Here is a 22,104-nt window from a genome sequence, read left to right as displayed (position 1 = left end):
GGTGGAGCCTACTGATAAAAAATATATATAATTTAATGTCAGACACCCTGGATTTTCTGGAAAGTGCTCAGCACAGTACTTTTAGCTCACAGTATAGTTAGCACTCTGTTAAGCCATCATCACTGTCTTATGTAAATATCATAGACGATAATCATTCTACTATCTTATTTATATGACAAGTAAGAAAGTAGCATGGAAGGAACACAGAAGGGCTTGCTAATTACTCTGCTAGCAGAGGTCAGAAAAACTTACCTAAAGAGGAGTTATTGTGCTAGATTTTGAAGCAGGAGTAGGAGATCACCAAGGAGAACAGGTGCAAGGCTAGGAGAAGGCCAGGAGATGTAAAGTGGAAGAAGTGAGTAAAATCTCACCTCCTTTGTAAACTTCCCCAACCTTTGCCAGCATAGTTCTGAACCACCCCTTCTGTATTCCCATTAAACCACTACCATTCTTCTATGACAACGTAACCACTCAGCTGTATTGATTTAAGATGTTACTATGATGATTGTTTATGGCATTTATTGATTAACAATAATGATGATGAGTGAAAAGTACTGCAGAGCCCACAGAAATTGAAAGGGGCAGCTGACTGCAGAGATCCAAGTGATAGGATTAGGTGATCCACAGGCGCAGGGGCTGTGAGAGAGGAAAGATGCTCAAAGGACAGTTCACACCTGCTGGATAAAGGAATCCTGACATGGTCTGAGAGTCAGGTGCTGGCAGCAAGCTGTCTCTTTGTGCAAAGGATCTTTTTTCCTTTTGTTAACAAACTAGTACATGTATTGTTTAGTGCATAACTTGATGCTAACGGAAGGTAGTAAGGATCTAATGGAACCATTCTCTGGGTTCTGATAGTTAGGCATTATTGATTAGGATTAAGATTCATTGCAGGCCTTTAAATGTGTGCTTCTAATCTCATAGTTTAGATTTATTGCTTTCGAACAGAGGCCAGCAAACTTTTTCTGTCAAAGTCCAGGTAGTAAGTATTTCAGGCTTGTGGGTCTTACGGTCTCTGTTGCACTACTCATCTTTACTGTTGAAGAGTGAAAAGCAGCCACAGACAATATGTAAGTGCAAGTGCATGGCTTTGTTCCAGTAACACTTGAATGCCAAAACAGCCAGCAGGCTGGATTTGGCCTAGGGGCCGTAGTTTGCTGACTCTGGCTCTCAATCCCTACTGCGAATATCAGAGACCTTTGATCTAAGCTAATATGCAACAGTAGTTGACATATTTTTAAAACCATCTATCCAGTTATTAGTTCGTTTGCACAAACACACAGATAACCTATTGCAATGATTTCTTTCACAATTATTATTGTGTGATCCTTAGAGAGAAAGCAGAGGGCACTGTCATTTTCTGTCAAGAGACTGGGCTCAGGGGTCAGATGAAGCTGGAGGGCATCCTGCTTTGTTTCTGATTGGTTGTATGACTGGGCAAGTCACTACATCTCTTTGTGCTTACTTCTTTACAAAATGGAGTAATTTGTACTCATCTTACAGGTATTCCTAAGAATTAAAAAGAAAAATACGAATGAAGCAGGTAGCACAGCGGCTGTCAGAGAGTAAGCCTTTCAGAATGGAGGTATGCACACAGTGTGAGGAACAGCAACCTGGGTAGAGGGGCAGGGGGAGCAGACACTAAGGCTGGGGGCCTTCAGGAAGCAGACTCTTGGGGCCAGTGCAGGAAGTGGAAAGTTATTAAGCAGCTTCAACTCTTGATCCCAGCAACCTCCTCTCTAGGACATCTCTGACAAGGAGTTGGATATGAACATTCTTCTTTATTTCAAAAACATGTCCTGTCATCCCCAAGAGGAAGGGGACAGAAGGGACACCTCCTGTGTGCCTTCATTCAACTGAGCTCAAGGGGTCACTGAGTGCAACCTATTTCCCTTTGTCCGTTGCTTCAAATGGCTATTTATAAAAAGGAATGGAAACAGGCATAAAGGCACAGGCTCAGATGGCCTGTCTCTAAATTACTGGGAGAAAAAAATCCATCTTGACTAATTACTGAGCTGAGCTGTGTTCAGAGAGAGGCTCACTTGATATTGGGCATCGAGGTTCCTAGACCAGGGTAATTAGCGCTGGCCAAATGCAACAATTCCACTGATGAGGCCACTTCATCCAAGATGCAGCGTCTGGGTGGCAAATCATTCCATTTGTTACCAGCTGCAAATCACTCAGCTCTTCCCTGGCAAAGCTTGAGTGATTCATTTTAATTGCCCCAGCTGCCGGTCACTGTGTTCCAGAACTCCAGATGGGGCAGGGCCCTGGACTCTGGGGGTTAGTCCCAGGGTTGGGAAGCTGGGGATTGGACAACAAGCTCTAAGGAAAGCCCAGGACTCTGTAAGCTGTTGTACTATTCTAGCACTTGCAGGGCTGTATTTCAAAGAGGATCGTCTTTTGTTCCTATTTTTTTCCAGTTAGGTTGGCTATGGGAGTGTAGTGTGGGCAGTTGGCAAAAAAATGGATGAAGATTCATTCATTCATTCATTCATTCATTCCTTAAATCTTTCATTTTTTGGTTCACTCTCTGATATAGTTTTGATGTTTGTCCCTCCAAATCTCATGTTGAAATCCCCAGTGTTGGAGGTGGGGCCCGGTGGGAGGTGTTTAGGTCCTGGGGGTGGATCCTTCATGAAGGGTTTGGTGCCCTCCTCATGGTAATGAGTGATTTCTTGCTCTTTTAGTTCCCACAAGATTTGACTGTTAAAAAGAGCCTGTCATCTTCCTCTCTCTTTCTCCCTCTCTCTCCATGTGATCTGTACTTGCCATCTCCCCCTTGCTTTCATCCATGAGTGGGAGCAGCCTGAGGCCCTCACCAGAAGCAGATGCTGGCACGATGCTTCTTGTACAGCCTACAGAAACGTGAGCTAAATAAATTTATTTTCCTTATAAATTACCCAGCCTGGGGTAAGACTTTATATCAACACAAATGGAGTAGGACTCTCTCTAAGCCTCGGTTTTCATACCTGAAAAAGGGAGATAATGAATCCCATCTCATGACTTGTCAATTTAGTAAGTCACATCTCACACTTAGCACAGACACAGCAGAGCTCAAGATGTTACTCATAATGATGACGATGACAATGATTTCTTCTGAAAACACTTCTCTTAGCTTCTAGTTCACACACTCTCCTGGGTCTCCTGCCTCACAGGTTGGCCCATCTTAGTATCCTTTGCTGGTTTCTTCTTTCTGCTTCATCATGTGCTATTGCTGTACCCAGAGCTCAAGCCTCAGTCCTCTTCCTATCCCTGTCTCCAGTCTTGCTGATGATCTCCTCAGGACCCATGGCCTTTATACATAGAAGCTGATAACTCCCCAATTTAGATCTCTATCCCCTCTCCTGTTTTCTAAAAGTATATATTTAACTGCCTTCTTGGTACCTATATCTGAAGTATCCAACACAAAATTCTCAATGAACCCTCACAAAAAATGTCCAAATAAATACAAAAGTCATTCTTCTCCATTTTCCTCATTTCAAGAAATGGCACCATTGTCCACCCTGCTATTCAAGCCTAACACTAGAGTCATTATTTGTCTCACCCTCACCCACACATCCAGCCCATCCAATCCGAACATCCCCTCATCTTCATAGGCAGCATTCCAGATAGTAGATTCTAGCATAACATTTCCTTGCATCTTCTCTTGTTCTTATACAATCCACATTCACACAAGAGCCAGAGAGATCTTTTTAAACTATAAGTAGGATCGTGTTGTTCCCACCCTACTTAAAATCTGTTGCACTTAGAAAATAAAATCCAAATATTCTACCAAGGCCTACCAGGCACTCCCTGACCCAGCCTGCCTCTTGTCTTCACACTATCTTTTCCTCCATGCTATGTTCCAGACCCTTTGATCTTCTTGTTGTTTCTAGACTTTCCCACTTTGAGACCTTTGCAATTTTTGTTGATCGCCCCTACCTGGAACTCACTTCCCAGAAATTGTCCCAAACCTGCCTCCTGCTACCCTTCAGGTTTCAATTCAAATGTCACTTCTTCATATGCACCACTCTAAGTATCATTACCTCAATCACTCATCTTGCCTCTTATTTTTTTCATTTCTTTCATGGCACTTATCTAAATATATGTGATCTTTATATAATTACATATTTACTGATAGACTTTTTTATTCATTTGTTGTCTATCTCCCTCCACTAATGTGTGACTTCAGCGAGGGCAGGGGTCTTATCAATGTCATTCACTGCTATACCCTCAGGACTAGCATAGTGCCTGGCACATAATAGGTGCTCAGGGAACATACACTGAATAAATGAATGATTACACAAATGTTTACTGAGGGCTGACTACACACCACACATGATGGGAAATACCTAAGAGGAAATCAATTTAATAGGAGAGATGTGACCTACACAGAAACAACAATGATAGCTGTGCTGCAGTGAACAGCATGGATGGCCACTGATTAAGTGCTAAGGTCATGCAGAGGTGGAAAGGCTACACCCCACTGGGAAAACTTTGGAAAGGCTTCCTGGAAAGCAATATCATTTAACTGGACTCTGTGGAGCAGGCTGGCTTTGAGCTTTCTGAAACAGAAAGAAAGGCATTTCTTGGAGCAGGAACAGCCCATACTATGGTGTGGAATTGGGGACAAGTATGTGAACAAGCAACAGTTTCACTTTGCCCAAAACATATTAAGCATACTAGCCACTGTTCTCTGAGAACCAACTCTGAGTTGGATACTGTAGAAGACATGTGACATTTATCTAATCCTCATCTCTTTCTTCAAGCCAAGTAGGTGTATCCCCTGATACAGTTTGGATGTTTGTCTCCTCCAAATATCATGCTGAAATTTGATTGTCAATGTTGGAGGTGGGACCTGGTGGGAAGTGTTTGTCATAGGGGCAAATCTCTCTTGAATGGTGTGGTGCCTTCCCTATGGAAATGAGTGAGTTGTTCTGTCAGTTCATGTAACCGCTGGTTGTTTAAAGGATTTTGGCACCTCCTCCTCTCTCTTGCTCCCTCTCTTGCCATGTGACACACCTGCTTCCCTTTGCCTTCTGCCATGAGTAAAAGCTTCCTGAGGCCTCACTAGAAGCTGTGCAGATGCTGGTGCCATGCTTGTATAGCCCGCAGAACTGTGAGCCAAATAAACCTCTTTTCTTTATGAATTACCCAGCCTCAGGTGTTCCTTTATGGTGATGCAAAACAAATGATAAAGGAGGAAACTGAGATTCAGAGTTAATAAATAATTTAGTTAAGATCACAGAACAAGTGATAGAGTTGAAATGAGAGCTCAGATTCATCTGATTCCACTCACGTGATTTCCACTGTGCTGAGAAGTGGTCCAGCTTTGACCAGGGCCACCACCCTCCTTTCTCAAGATTTACCTTTTCAGGTCCCAAGCATCACTTACCACAGTTCCTAGATACAAAAGAATATTTGGCAACACACTTGTGTTATAAATGGGACTTCCTCCCATTTCCTCCTGTGTATTTTTGGGTTTAAGTTCTTAGAAGAAGCTATTCTCTTTTTATAGCTGCCTGCCGGACAGCCCATAATACCAAAACATATGGTTTTTCTGCATCCAGAGGCCCCCGCCCCCAAAACTCTTACTATCTGCTGATCACCAGCTCATTTTCAGAGGTGAGATGGGGTCCAAGGGCCTGGGTCTCTGACTCAGTGGGCCAGGTGTGAGCCTGCATTGACATCTGTGGCCAAACATATCCCTAGCATTTGAAGTCCTCAGAGTTGGGAACATATTTAAATGTGGGATGTTGTGGGCTTTTTAAAAATATACCCTGACCCATAAGCAAATGGGAGATAAAATAACAATATGTGCTTCTGCTTTAATTAACGTTTGTTAACTCCAGCACAAGGCACATATTAAAAGGAGCTATTTTACTTAAAATAATCCATTGAAAATCCTCCATTTGCCAGGTATTTTTTCACCCTACTCAGCTCCCTGCACGCTCAGTCCCTCCCTCCCACATATCCCCAACTGAGCTAGCAGAACAGCCCTCGGAGGCAGGAGACAGTCTCTCTTCCTCTCTTTACCCAGAAACTCCCCAACTATTTATTCAAAGGGACACTCAGCTCTTTTTGATGCCATGAAGAGAATTGTTAAGTGGACGTTCAGAGCCTCACAGCCCTGCTTCTGCCATTTGTAAACTTGTGTGATTTTGGGCAAGTCATTTCACATCTCTGAGCCTCAGTTTCACCTAGCTGTGAAACGGGCATACCTAGAAAATGGGGATAAGAACAGGAACAACCTGAAAGGGCTGTTGTGAGGATGAGCACAATGTGCTTATCTGGACCAGAGTAGACACCAGGAAGAAGCAGTTAGCACCCTCAGAAATGAAAGATGACCTGGGAAAAAATGGACCACATGAGGTGAAGTGAAAAAATCATATTGCAAAACAGAGTACACTATACGGCCCCATTTAAAAACTCGACCTTGGCAGAGATAAGTGCCTGCAAGTATGTAAACCAAGATGTTTAAGATGTTCTAATAGGAGTCATCTATAACATCCATAAACATAAGGTGCCTGCGCTATGGGCTTTTTTTTCTTCACCTTTTTACTTTGATTTCCTGATTTCCTAAGTGAATACCTATAATTTTTTTTTCTTTTGTTGAGATGGACTTTCACTTTTGTTGCCCAGGCTGGAGTGCAGTGGCATGATCTCTGCTCACTGTAACCTCTGCCTCCTGGGTTCAAACAATTCTCCTGTCTCAGCCTCCATAGTAGCTGGGATTACATGTGTGCACCACCACACCCAGCTAATCTTTTATATTTTTAGTTGAAACAGGGTTTCACCATGTTGGCCAGGCTAGTCTTGAACTCCTGACATCAGGTAATCCACCTGCCTCAGCCTCCCAAAGTGCTGAGATTACAGGTGTGAGCCACCATGGCTGGTCTATTTTTCTAATTTATAACTTGATGGGTGGCTTAGAGTCAGGAAGAGAGAAGGAAGGGACCAACATAAACAGGACAGTGAGTGAAAGTCTCTCTGAAAGAGTGATATTTAAGCTGAGAGCTGAAGGTTGACAATAATCTAGCTGTGAGAAAAAATCTAGAGAAATACATTCTAGACAGTGGAAACAGGAAGAGCAAAGGTTCTGAAGCAGGCAAAGCCTTCGTGTGTTCAAGATGATTGGCAGCACAGAATGAATCTGGAGAGTGAGGGGAGGATTACATCAAATACTGCCTCTGAAACTAGGGCATGGAATCTGGATTGAATGATTCAAAGTCCAGCTCCATGTGCCACCTCCTCTGAGAAGCCTGCCTGGCTGCTGCTTCCAATGCTCACCTCTCATTTCTCTGAACTCCTTACTTGTCCTGTTACTGGCACTCCTTGCTTTCCTCCTATTCATCGTTAACACTACAATAAATGATTAAATCATTAAGGAATTTTTATATTTCTTCATAATTCTCTAGAACCTAATAACTGTACAGTCTCAATATTTGTTGAGTGAATATGAAACTACATAAGTAGGAAATTTGTGATGCTTTCCTCTGTAGGGAAAAATACTTCTTAAGCTAATTAATAGTAAAACATGATTGTACAAGGGATCATTTATTCTATGAGTGAATAAACTGATTACAAACACTTGAGGAGTACCCATTTTTGAGAAAGTGGCATCCAGACATATCCATAATTCTTAGAGTCATAAAATCATGTTTCCTCAGAATCTTTGCTCAGTGGAGCATTTGTTATAGAGCAAATTATTGCATAAAGTTAAAATAATATACTTTTTTCTTTTAAGTATCATAAAAGGCTGATGGTCTCACAGATCTAGGCAGGTTTCAATTCTTGGTGATCTGTTGCCATAAATTTGTCTGAATTATTATCGATAAGAAATACCAACTTTGTATCTCTCCTCCTTTTTCTCAGGAGTCCTCACACAGTAGGCCCTCCCTCTAACAAGGACATAATTGGAGACACAGCCTGCTCTGGGCTTGCTCTGAGTTGGAAGAGGCACTAAGGAAACTTCAACTACATCCTCACTCTCAGGAAATTGGAAGGGTTCTTCCTCAGTTCTCAAAGAGGAGAAGCAGCCCTTCCCAGTTGGGACATGACATTATGTTCATCACTAGGACCTGGGCCCTATGCCCATTCTACCATTGACCTTAACCTGTGTGCTCCTCTTATGTCCAATGAGCATGGGATTATCCATCCCATTATACAGGGGATGTGCAGTAGGGAGAATACTAAGATGGCCCCATGACCTCTGTCCCATGGTGTTCCTGCTATGATTATGTTATGTTCCATTGCAAAAGGGATTTTGCTTTTGCAAATGTAATTATGTTTATTAATCAGTTGAACTTAAGACAGAGACATTATCTGGGTGGGCCTAATCTAATGACATGAGTCTTTTACAACAAGTGTTTTCTCCACCTGGAGGCAGAAGAGGAAGTCAGAGAGATTTGAAGTGAGAGGGATTTAATATGAGGGAGGGCCCCATCACTGAGACAGAGGGGCCATGGGCAAGCATCTGAGATGGCCTCAAGAAGCTGAGAATGGTCCCCACTGATAGCCAGCAAGAAAATGGGGGTTTCAGTCTTACAAAAACAAGAAATTGAATTTTTCTAATAAAAGAAAAGAGTTTGGAAGAAAACCCCAAGCTCCAGAGGAGAACTTAGCAGGCTGACATCTTGATTCCAGTCTCGTGAGAACCTGAGCAGAGAATCAAGTCACAGCCTCCTGGACTTCTGACCTATAGAACCATGAGATAATATATGGGTGTTGTTAAAGCTACTAAGTTTGTGGTTATTCATTACACAGCAATAAAAAACTAATGCATGGTGACTGAAAATCATTATACAATACTCCCTTAAGCCATTTCTTGTGTCTGCCATTTAAGGATGTCTGCAATAAAATCTATCATTTTAGCCTCACTCGGCACTTTTCTCCTCTGTTTTCCGGACGAAGTGGCAGTTAAGAATAAAGGCTCACTTTCAGGCTGCTTGGGATCAAAAGCCATTCTGCAAGGAAAGGGTAGTGCCCCTGGGCAAGTTACCTAAGCACACTAAGCTTCAGTTTCCTCATCCACAAAGTAAGATGTGATAGGCAGAAAATTTGCCCCCCCAAAACATCTATGCACTAATCCCTAGAACCTGAGAATGTGTGGCATTACATGGAGAAAGAGAGCATTCAGACAGAATTAAGGTTAGGGATCTTAAAATAGGAAGATTATCCAAGTGGACTCAATGCAATCATGTTGGACCTTAAGAGAGAAAGAGGAAGACAGAAGAGTTGCTCAAGGAGTAAGACAGAAGAAGACGTAGGGGAGGTATAAAGCATGAGGGGGTTGATCCTCCATTGCTGGCTTTGAGAAGAGCAAAAGGGGGCCACAAGCTGAAGACTAAAGATGTCCTCTAAAAGCAGGAAAGAGTCCTTAGCTGATAGCCATGAAGGAAAACAGACTCTTAGTTCCACAAACACAGAAAGTGGATTTTGCCAGCAACTTGAATGAGCAAAACACCGGATTCTCCCCACAGGTCCCAGAAAGAAACACCACCCTGTTCACACCTTTATTTTAGCCCTGCAAGACCCATACTGGACTTTTGATCTACAGAACTTTAAGATAGTATACTTGTTTTGTTTTAAGCTGCTGTAAGATTTAAGTTCTGTTATGGCAGTGATAGAAAACAAATAAGTACAGATAAATCACACAGGACAGAGACTGACAGAGTAAGTGGTAACCTATGCTACTTTTCATGGCTATTGTCCTTAGTCAAGCACCACCCTGTTCATTCTGAGTATTTTCCTTCCTGCACATTCCTACCTTCTTCTTATCTTGCTTCCCCATATGTGTCTTTAGACATTCTTCCTAACTTCAAAATCCATCTCCAATGATATCTTCTTCAAGAAGCTTTTCTGAACCTCTCAGCCAGGTGTAATCTCTTCCAAAGCAACACTTTTTTTTTTTTTTTGGTATCTTTGCTAGCTATTATATTTACTTAAACTCTAGGTTGTATAAAGGGGTTTCTCTCTTTATTAAATTCTCTGTGCTGTGATATGCTATGCAGTGATAACAGCCCCCAAATCCCCAAATCTTGGCTTAGCACACCAGGTATATTTCCTTCCTTCCTTCCTTCCTTCCTTCCTTCCTTCCTTCCTTCCTTCCTTCCTTCCTTCTTTCCTTCCTTCCTTCCTCCTCCCTCCTTCCCTCCCTCTCTTTCTCTCTTTCCTTTCTTTCTTTTTTTCTCTTTCTTTTGCTTTCTTTTTTTTTAAAAAAACTTTATTTTTATATGTTAAGAATGCTTAACATGAGATTTATCCTCTTAGGAAATTTTTGAGTGCACAGTATTGTTGACTATAGGTACAATGCTATGCATCAGCTCTCTGGAACTTACTCCTCTTGCTTAACTGAAACTTTATGCTGTTGATTAGCAACTTTTCATTTCCCCCTGCCTCAGTCCCTGGCAACCACCTTTCTACTCCTTAATTCTATGCATTTGACTATTGTAGATACCTCATATAAGTGGAATCATGCAGTATTTGTCCTTTTGTGAATGGCTTGTTTCACTTAGCGTAACATCCTCAAGGTTCATCTATGAACATTACAGAATTTTCTTTTGTAAGCCTGAATAATATTCCACTGTATGTGTATACCACATTTTCTTTAGCTATTCATCTGTCAATTTACATTTAGGTTATTTCTGTATTTTGGCTACTGTGAATAGGGCTGCAATAAACATGAGAGTGCTAATATCTATTCAAGATCCCAATTTCAATCATTTTGTATAAGTACCCCCAGAAGTGGGATTGCTGGACAATATGGTAGTTTTATTTTTAATTTTCTGAGGAACCTCCATACTGTTTTCCACAGTGGCTGCACCATTTTTCATTTCCACTCAGAGTGTATAAGAATTCCATTTTCCTCACATCCTTGCCAAGGCTTGTTGCCTTTTCAGGTATATTTTTTGCTCAGGCTACATGTCCATGGCAGGCTGGTTGGAGCTTCTCCTACTCTGCTTTCTCTGGGATAAGCATGACAGAGAAAACGCCATTTGGAATATCCCCAGTGACATACTGGCTCTTAAAGTTTCTTCCCAGTAGTGACACACATCACTTCTGTTCATAGTTCACTGGCCAAATGAAATACAATGGCTGCAACTAGCATCAGTATGGAAATGGACCAGCAATCCTGCCTTGTGCATAAAAGGAAGAGAGCTGGATATATCTGGTGGACAACTTTCATGAAAACCACAAGTTTCTTCCCCACAGCAACTCCCTAGGAAGAAGTTTTTCCCCCAGTTGCCATTTTACAGATGAAGAGCTTGAGTCAGAAAAGATGATGGTTGGCCACATGTCCTTTAAGTGACAGGATTGGAACTCAGACCCAACTCTCCCTCTATCTTTCCTTCATCCCTGCTGTTACTCTTTTTAAAGGCTACTATGTGCCTGACACTGTGCTGAGAGTGTAGCAGAGAACAGGCTCAGCTCAGTCCTGCCCTCATGCATGCTGTCTGCTGCTGTGCCCAGATCTCCATCCAGCCCTCCACACCTGTCTCCCTTATCTCACTCTGCCTACCTGTTTTATATATGCTACCTGTTGTTACAGCTGTTCTCCTTTCCCTCTGCACTAATGAATTAGGGATTGCAAAGGATTCAAAATTGAAGATCCTACCCTGCCCTCCAGCTAATTCATTAGGCAGTCAACAAATGTTCCTTGGGTGGAACACAAAATTGAAAAAAAAATTAACTTTAGATGCCAAACATTTGTTCTTTGCTTATATCCACACATGTGTTCCCAAAACTAGTGTATTAATATGGATTTGCATGTGCTTTGCCAGTTATTATGAAGAACATTAGCAATCAGCATGTATTTTAAAAAGAGATTAATATAAGATAATCAACAATACGTCTCATAAATCTCTATGGAAATGGCTAGTGTACTTTCTTAGTTTCTTTTTGTCTTCCAAGTGATGCTACTCTTTCAGTGACTTACACCAAATTGACAGTTCTAATTAGCAGTCATGAAAACTCAAGCTTTTAAAGCTACGGCAGATTAGAAAAGAATTTTCCAGAGATAACATAAAGCTTCTTCCCATGAGAGATGTCATGTGTCTTACTGATTGGGTTTAGGTGAGAAAGGAAAGCCTGTGGGAAGGAGGATGAAGTTGAGAAAGAATTAAAGGGGAAGACATGTCTCAGGTACTTGCCTGGCCTTTAGGGCCTGAGCAGATCACTTGTAATTTACTGCAAGTGTGATCTTGACTCCCGTGGGAATGTTATGAAAAAGCCTGTATTATTTTATGTCTCACAGCTCTGAATCTAGTCTATAACCTACAAGCTGAACCCCGGCCCAGATGGGAGCGTAGCCTGTCCTCAGTCAACACTGAGTCAGCTTTTATGTTGTCATTGGCATTTATTCAACAGATATTTATCAGGAGGCTTCTGTGTGCCAGGCTTTGTGCTGACGACACTTTCCAGGGTTATCAAATGAAGGACTTTCTAAGCTGAGACTGGAAGAATGAGTTTGCCACAGAAAGTTTAGATGCTGGTGAAGGTTGTAACAGGCAGAGAAAATAACAAGAACCAAAGATCATAGGAGTGGAAGTGAAAGAGATAAATGGTTCCCCCGTGGAAGAATGGCAGAGGTAATACAATGAGATCCTTGGTGGGAAGGTGCAGGGCAGTGAGGAGTGAGGCCACACAGGGCCCTGGGTGCTGGAAGGAGTTTGCAGCAGCAAGGTGGTGAGGGATGGAGAGTAGACCCAATTCACACTTTTTTTGAGAAATCCCTGCCTTACTAAATGGAGAATGATTGGGGTGAGGTGGAAACACGAATAAAGGTATGGAGATGAACATGCAACATTGTAGGAGCCCAGATCAGAGATGATTACCTGGATTACATGATGATAGCGAGAGTGGAGGAAAAAAATGAACAAAACCAAATGGAATCCGGAGGTAGAATTTCTATTTGAAGATTGATTGGACGTAGGGGGTGAGATATACGGCTTACTAGTTTTTTGAGGGCTCCATATAAGTGATGATTTTGTTCCAGGAATTCTACAAGATGCTTATATTTGTTCCTCATCTCACACTATGAGGGAAGTCACATTTAGTGCTATTTTATGAACGGGGAACCTGAAGCACGGCAAGGTTAGATGTCTTTCCATTAACACACAGCTAGTCTGTGTTCAGAATTCACCTTTTAACCCTTTCCCTATCCTTGTCTCCCAGGTTTCTGGTTGGGGCACCTCAGAAGAGAGTGGTGATATTTTCTGAGGTGGGAAGCACTAGAAGAGAAAATGTTTTAGTAGGAGTTTTCCCATAATTGCTGATGGAGAACCAGTTACCAGACTTCCCTGGACAATGACATCCACAACCTTCTACTTCCCAACCTATAGGAATGTCCTGCAGAAAGTTTCCTCTCTCTGTATCCTGTCTGGATGGGTTCTTGGTCTGTGTCTCTGTTTCTTAGTTGCCATTCCTGGGTAGCTGGGTCTGGCCTGCTCCTGTTCCTCAGTCCCTGTTTATCACCCTGGTGGGGATGGGGGCCTCTATGTACTCCCTTCCTTTAGCCTCTTAGCAGTTAACTTTTAAATTAGTAATGGAAATCTTCCTGGGAATAAGAAATGGGGTAGGCCCCGGGAGAGAGAAAAATGCCTGAGATAAAGGAGGAGGAGGGGTACCTGGTATATTAGAGCAGTTGATTGGGGAGCAGCTTCGTTAACCATGGACAAGACACCTACTTCATTTCAAATCTGCTTCCCCATCTGTATGTAAAACCCGAGAGAGAATAATGTTTGCCTGCCTCATGGTTGTAAGGATCAAATACAATAATAGATGGCTGTATTCTGAAAATACAGACACTTTTTTGAAATGAAAGGGCTTAAAATTCTAATATAACAAGTTAGAATCAGACACAAGTACTGGAAGGTCATCCTGATTATTTTACAGGTGAGGAAAACCAGGCTGAGGCTGAGATTATATGACTTTTCCCAAAGTCACCCTCAAAATTAATGTTCTAGCCAGGTTTAGATGGCAAATCCCGACCTCAAGCTAAAGGTTGTTTCCATCACATTGCTTTGGAAGGATAGCACAGTAATTGGCAATCACATTGGCTGGGGTTTGACCCCAGCTGTGCCATTTATTAATTACGTGGTCGCAGCCAATTTATGTAATCTTTTTGAGCCCATTGTTTTGCGGGGAGTATCCCTAATTGTTAACTCAAAGCGTTGTTATGAAGATTAAATGAGATTAATGCTTGCAGGTACTGGACAAACAGTGGTAGTGATTATTACTATGATAAGATAATATATTACACGTTTACTTCATATCACCACATTCTCCATCCACCGCAATTGAAGATTGACCCAAACTTCAGAGGCTTACAACCCAACCCAATACATCCCTGATCTTAATTTGTTCTCCTACATATTTTACTGATAGAATTAGGGTTTAGGCCAAAGAGAGCACCATTCTCTAATGATCCCAATATTTGCTCAAGTTCAGCCTGAAAGTCCATTGCAGGATCTATCTTGAAGTTTGAAGCATGGTCAAGAAGTTGTATGTGTACCTTTTTCCAACCTAATTGAATATTTTATGCAAATAATTGAGGAAAAGTGGAAGGAGAGATGGAGTTTGATTGATGTAGGATTAGAGAGTCTGCTATATTTTTTCAGGGAATTCCTCATTCACAGGTGTAAAAAGCTTGGAAAATTAAGAGAACCCAGAGGTACAATCTGATTTTACTCTAGGGAATTGCACTTTGAACCATCAGAGTTAACATTCAGGATCAGATTATCTCTCAAAGTTAAAGCATTAGAGAAGAATAAAAGCATCTTTTAATCCAGGGAGATGTCATTAAAATGAGTTCTGGGTTCAGCTAACTCTAAACACCCAGTGATCACACATAAGGCTACAGGCTGAGCCTGTCTCCTTGATAAACAGGAACTGTGAATCACTACCACAGTGGGTTTAATCACATCTTGCCTATAAGCAAAAGGCTCTTGCCTCTGCCCAGTTTCTCTTCCCGACTTCATTCTATGTGAATTTTAATTAAAGGTTTCAATTTGGCTAATGCTTCATCTTTTCTCTTATGGAAATAATAAAAGAGGGCATAAAATACCAGCATATACATATGCATTTCTGATAAAAATGCAATGGGAATCTGAGGTCAGACTCTTTATAGAAAGAATCATACAAATAACTCCTTATATGGTAACAGGCATTTATGGCATCCTTTTTGATACACTCCCTTCACTTCGTTTCTAAAACTCCAGACTTTCCTGTGTTTTTCTGTTACCTGTATGGTGATGATTCCTAAAATGCTGGAGTTCAGTCTGGATCTTTTCCCTCACCTTCAGACTCATTAGTTTGTTCCTTATTTCCTTTTGCATGTCTAATGAACATCTCAAACCTAATATGTTCCAAATTGAATTTTAATTTCTCTCCATTCCATACACCTGTCACTCCACAAATGTTCCCCATCTCAGCATCACCATTCTTTGCATTACCGATACCTAAAACATTAACCAGAAAGCTTATTGGTTTTATCTTCAAAATGTATTCTGGATTAGGCCATTTCTCACCACCTCCACAGCAATCACCTCATCCAAGTTCATAATTCTTTGCCTGGACTAATGTAATATCCTCCCAACTGGTCACTCTCCTTTAAATCTGTAATGGTCTATTTTACACACATTGGCTTACAAGATTTCTCAACCTCAGAACTATTGACATTTGGGGCCAGATAATTCTTTGTGATGGGGACCTGTCCTGTAAATCGGAGGGTGTTTAGCAACATCACTAGCCTCTACCCATTGACACCAGTAGCTCCCATCCCCAAGCTGTGGCACCCAAAAATGTCTGCTGGGGAGAAAAACCATGCCCAGTTGAGAACCACTAAGTTATAGAGAGATCCTTTAAAAATGAAAATAAGATCAAATTGCTCTCTTGCTGGAAATTTTTAAATCATTTCCCATCATATTTAAGATAAGATCCAAGTTCCTGGCAATGGCTCACAAGCATGCACTGTTCCTTCTGCCTGAAATATCTTTCCCCTGCCTTTTCACTTGGCTGATGCACACTCATCCTTCTAGTCCTAGGTTAAATGAAACTTCCTCCAGAAAGCCTTTCCTGGTCTGTCCCCTGATCTGGGTTAAGTTCTCTGCTCTATGTTCCCATAACTTCCAGCTGTTCTCTTGACATAGTACAAATCACACTGCATTGTAATTGTCTGATAGTAACTGAAATCCTTGAGAGTAAGGAATTTGTCTTTTTTTTTTTGTAGATGACATAATCTTATATATATATATATATATATAACCATAAATAGTACACCAAGAAATTGTTTAAACTAATAAATGCACTCAGTAAAGGAGCACAGTATACAATTCATATACAAATATCAGTTTTGTTTCTATATACTAGCAACAAACTAGTAAAAAAGAAAAAAAATCTCATTTACAATAGCAACGAAATAATAGATTTCTTAGCAATAAATTTAACCAATGTGGTGAAAGATCTTTACAATAAAAATATAAAATATTGATGAAAGAAATTACAGAAGACACAAATAAATGTAAATATATTACATGTTTATGGATTGGAAGAGTAATATTGTCTAAGTGCCATATTATCCAAAGCAATCTATAGATTAATTTAACTTTGTATCAAAATTTCTGTGCCACTTTTGATAGTAATAGAAAATGAAGTCTATAATTTATATAAAACTATAAGAAATACAGAATGGCCAGAGCAATCATGAGGAATGAAACTAAATCTGTTTTCAAATCTGGGGACATTATACTTTATTATTTAAAACTACATTTCAAGGCTACAGTAAAAATGATAGTATGGTATGTTTATAGGAAACAATGCAATGGAATGTATCTTATTTATCACTGTATCCCTCCCTTATGTATAGCAGGGCTTGGAAGAGAGCATTTACATAACTACATGGAGGACTGATACAAGTTATGGACAGAGCCTCTCCTGCACTACAGACAGGCATGTGATACTCCCACCTCGATTTGAGACTTTTGTAGTAGATAGAACTATAAAGCTAGATACTACCATGTCTAAGCAATTTTCTTTTTTTATTCAGTAGTTCCAAAATTACTCTGGTGAAACATAAAGGATAATTTCTGCTCTTAGGAAGGTCCTTAAGAGAAACCCCAAATTCAACAAACACTGAGCACCCGCTATGAGGTGGTCACTGAACTGGGTGCCAGAACTGTTGTAGACAGGAATTTGTATATGCAGGAATTGGGGAGCTTACATTCAATCGAGGGTTAGTGAATAATAACATAAGTAACTTAATTGCTATTGTGAACATCAGGGAAAATGGGGCAGAGGAGGGAAATGTGTAGGCATCATATCCTAGAGAATATTTTGTGTGTGCTTGAGAAGAATGTGCATTCTGCCAATTTTGGATGGAATGTTCTGCATATAGTCTGTTAGGTCCTTTGGGTATAAAGTGTAGCTAGAGTCTAATGTTTCCTTATTGATTTTCTCTGTGGATGATTGATCCATTGTTGAAAGTGGGATCTTAAAGTCTCCTGCTATTATTATGTTGTTATTTCTTCCTTTGGACCTATTAATATTTGCTTTGTATATTTAGGTACTCTGATGTTGACTTCACATACATTTATAGTCATTACATCCTCTTGATCAAGGTACCCTTTTATCATTATATAATGATGTTCTTTGTCTGTTGTTACAATTTTTGACTTAAAGTATATTTTGTCTGATATAAATACAGTGCCTTTGCTCTCTTTTGGTTTCCAATTGTATGAAATATCCTTTTCTACCCAATTGCTTTCAGCCTATGTGTGTACTTCAAGCTGAAGCAAGTCTCTTATAGGCAGCATGTAGTTGAGTCTTGCTTTTTTATTCATTCAGCCACTTTATACCTTTTGATTGGATCATTTAATCCAATTACATTTAAAGTAATTATTGATAGATAAGGACTTACTACTGCCGTTTTGTTCATTATTTTCTGGCTGTTTTGTAGTTCCTTTATTCTTTTTCTCTTTGTGATTTGATGATTTTCTGTATTAGCACACCTTGATTATCTTTTTTGTACCTACTGTAGGTTTTTGCAGGTAGTTTTAGCTCTAATTGCATATACAAACTCTACATTTTTACTCCCCTCTTTTTATAGGTAAAGTTATAGCTTTAACTGCATACACAAATTCTACCTTTTTACTCCCCTCTTTATTTTATATTTGACATCACAATTTCTCTCTTTCTATATCATGGATCCATTAATAAATGGATCTATAATATATCTATAACAAATCAATAACAAATTATTTAACTATAATTATTTTTGGTACTTTTATCTTTCAGCCTTTATACTAGAGTTAGAAGTGATTTATATGCCACCACTACAGTATGCAAGAGATATCAAGAATACACAATGGAATAGTTTCTTCAATAAATGAAATAAAATTGAACTCTTATTTTGTACCACACATAAGAAATCAGCTGAAGATAAGTTAAAGACTTAAATGTAAGACCAGAAACTGTAAAACTCCTGGAAGAAAATGTAGAGCAAAAGCTTTTTGACATTGGTCTTGGCAATAATTTTTGAATATGGCATCAAAATACAAGTAGAAAAAACACAAATTAACAAGCAAGTCTACATCAAACTAAAAAGTTTTCATACATCAAAGGAAGCAATCAAAATGAAAAGGCAATCCACGGAATTGGAGAAAATATTTGCAAACCATATACCCAATGAGGGGTTAATGCTCAAAATATATGACACTTATAACTCAATAGCAAAAATATCTCCAAATAACCTAGTTAAAAATAGGCAAAGAAACTGAATAACTATTTTTCCAAAAAAGACATAAAAGTGGCCAATGTGTATATTAAAAGTGCTCAACATTACTAGTCAACAGGGAAATGCAAATGAAAACCAGAGTGAGAGATCCCCTCACACTCCTTAGAGTGGTTATTATTAAAAAGTCAAAGATGACGAGCATTGGTGAAGATGTGAAGAAAACAGAATTCTTACCTATTGTTGGTGGGAATGTAAATTGGGATAGCCATTACAGCAAATAATGTGAAGGGACCTCAAAAAATTAAAAATAAAACTACCATACACTCCAGCAATCCCACTTTGGGGTACATATCTAAAGGAAATAAAATGAGCATCTCAAAAAGATATATGCTCATGTTAATTGCAGCATTATTCACAATAGCCAAGATATAGAAACCACTTGAGTAATCATGAATGGATGTATGAAAATGAAAGTGTGGTATATATATTCAGCCTTAAAAAAGAAGTAAATCCTACCATTTGTGACAGCATGGTTGAACCTGGAGGGAATTGTAAGTGAAATAAACCAGACACAGAAAGACAAATACCACATGATCCCACTTATATATGTGGAATCTCAAAAAGTCAAAATTATAGCGGGGGAGTAGAAGGGTGGTTATCAGGAGTCAGGGGATAGGGGAAATAAGATGCTGGTCAAAGAATATTAACTTGAAGTTATAAGATGAATAATAAGTTCTGGGTACCTAAGGCGTAGCATAGAAGCTATAGTAAATAGTAATGCATTGTATACTTGAAATTTGCTCAAAGAATAGATAGTAAATGTTCTCACCTAATTACCCACCACATGATAATGATGTGAAGTGATGGATATGTTAACTAGCTTGATTATGGATGATAATCATTTCACAACATACACATATATCAAAACATCATGTTGTATACCTTAAATATATGCAACTTTTATTTGTCAATTGTACCTCAATAAAGCTAGGGAAAACAAATGGGTTCTGCCTTTGGGGAGCTCATATTCTAGTTTGGGAAAAGAGAAAAATTGTGGAATTACAGACAATGTGCTAGAATTAGTAAAAATACATGAAAAACACATGGGAGTCCTGAAGGCAGGAGCTACAGACTGTCTTAGCAGGTGGGGCTGAGGAGATCAGGAAAGTCTCCCCTGAGAAAGTGAAATCTGAGCTGAATTGTGGAGAATGAGTATATTGGATCATAATGGTGGGGTGGAATAGACTCTCCAGGCAAAAGAACAGAGAGGTGAAAACTCAAAAAGGGCCCAGGAGTTTGGAATGGAACAGATCACAAGAGGCCAGAATATGGGAGAAAGAGATGAAGATAAGAGAGAGAGAGAGAGAGAGAGAGAGAGAGAGAGAGAGAGAGAGAGAGAGAGAGGGAGAGAGAGAGAGAAAGAGAAAAAGAGAAGCAGACAAGGCCAAATTTTGAAGGGCTTTGAAGGATACATTAATAGATTTAGACTTTATCCTTCAGGGTTGGGGAAGAAATGATAGAGTCTGATCAAGGGAGTTAAAGGGCTTAGGTCTGAGGCATAGAGAGAAGACTTCAGGAAGAGAGCCTAGAAGCAGGAATGATTCTCACTTAAACTTGGTCTCCACGTAATCTAACCTCATGACTGATAAAGCCCTATGTGCTAGCTACATTGGGATCTAAACCCTGAAATGATTAAAGCTAGGTCACAGTGCTTCGCTCACTTGGCCTAATCAGAGCAGTTGCTTTCTGACATAAGAGGAGAAAATGAATTATGCCATTGAAATATGGGCGGGTTGCATCAGTTCCTTCCCTCTCCTAACTGCCTAGAAACTAATCTGGGACGTTATGAACTCCATCTTAGATTAATGCAACAACCTGTTACCTACTGCTTTACTTTAAAGGCTGCTCAATGACACCAGATTAAATAGCTCAAAAGAAAATTTTCAGTCCACCATTCTTTTATTGGGAACTTACTTATTTATTCTTTATTTTCTGTATAACATTCAGTCCTCTGCCTAGTTTTCAAAACTCTTTATAATTTAACCCCATCTTCCTATTTTATTGTTACTCTCTTTCTCAGGCCTTGTTTACTTCATCCGACCATGATTATTCTTATTTCTCCATTTTTGCGCACACTGCTAAACTTTTCTCATGTCTACCTTTGTAAAAATGTATTGTTACATATTAATAAAAATACTATTTATTTAGACATTTATTTATTTACTTCTTCACTAGCTCAACATACATTCATCAAGGTTCTGTGGGAGGTGCTGGGGTTATTGGAGTGGGCAAGGCAGCAAGGTCCTTAACTTCATGGAGTTTAGAGTCAGCCTTCAGCTTTATTTGTTATTTGAAATGTAGTCCTTGGACCAGCAGCCTCACCTGAGAGCTTGTTAGAAATAAAAAATCTTATCCCTCACCCCAGAACTATGGAACTAGAATGTGCATTTTAACAAGATTCCTAGGTAATTTAATACACAATAAAGTTTCAGAAGCAACGTATGGGAGACAGGTGTTGAACAAGCAACTGTAATAGCATATAAAGATTGCTATGATGCTGCAAGAATAGGAATAAGAGAGCTAGCACCACATTGTTAAATGTTCAATTATTTAATGGGCATTTTTTTATTCGATTAAGTAAACAATAATTCTGTGCATGTGTATGTTCACACACAACATTTCCTTAAGAATCCATCACTCACCTAGTTCAGTCCTGAGTCCACTGCAGGTACCTAACTCATATTTTTGCTAAAACTGATTGATTAAGTTGTTTACAGAAGCACTCAAACAAATTTGAGGGTTTTAGAGGTTTCAACAAATGATAGAATTGTTCAATTTTTGCTGGTACAGTTTTGATTTATTGAGTGTGGGGGTTTTCATTTTGCTGCAACAGAAAGGGAATGTTGTTTATTCTTTTCAAAGCCATATCATTTCACCACAGTTGACATAAACAGGAGTGGAAAATTCACAAGATGAAATGGAACCAAATTTTGCACAGAAAAATTTTTGTTCTGTGATTCAAGGCTATGGATGAGTTTGCTTTTCCTGTGAATTTGCAGAGAGCTGGATGATTTATGATTTAGCCAATACTCCTAATTTAACTGCCCCAACACAATCTTTACTTTGTAATACCCTTAGATTCAACTGGCTAAAAAACTCACTACTTAACACCAACTTTTCTACTTTTTCATCACTTATGATATGCCTGTGCAACCCACAGCTTTCCTTACACATTGAGTTGAGACTATGGGTCAATAAAAGCAGCAATGTTTTTAATGCAAGACAAATTCCTTTTTGTCCCTCCACTGCCTTCTATCTCATTTGAAATGCAATTTCTTCTTTTAGGTTAATTTAAATGAAAAATAATTAATTATTCTTTGCCTTTTCTCTGG

At 39.6% G+C, this 22,104-nt stretch overlaps 1 protein-coding gene across 4 annotated transcripts in view; it reads right to left on the bottom strand.

Moving 5' to 3' along the window:
• GRIA1 (glutamate ionotropic receptor AMPA type subunit 1) overlaps window positions 1–22,104 on the bottom strand; it is a 320,067-nt gene that overhangs the window by 57,209 nt on the left and 240,754 nt on the right. The gene's annotated exons all lie outside the window — the stretch shown is intronic.

The sequence above is a fragment of the Aotus nancymaae genome, unplaced genomic scaffold (genome assembly GCF_030222135.1).
Source record: "Aotus nancymaae isolate 86718 unplaced genomic scaffold, 86718_ANA_hifiasm-v0.15.2.pri h1tg000064l_1, whole genome shotgun sequence".
In the NCBI taxonomy this organism is placed as follows: Eukaryota; Metazoa; Chordata; class Mammalia; order Primates; family Aotidae; genus Aotus; species Aotus nancymaae.
The sequence above is the reverse complement of the archived record's forward strand: the minus strand, read 5'-3'. Positions and strand labels throughout refer to the sequence as shown.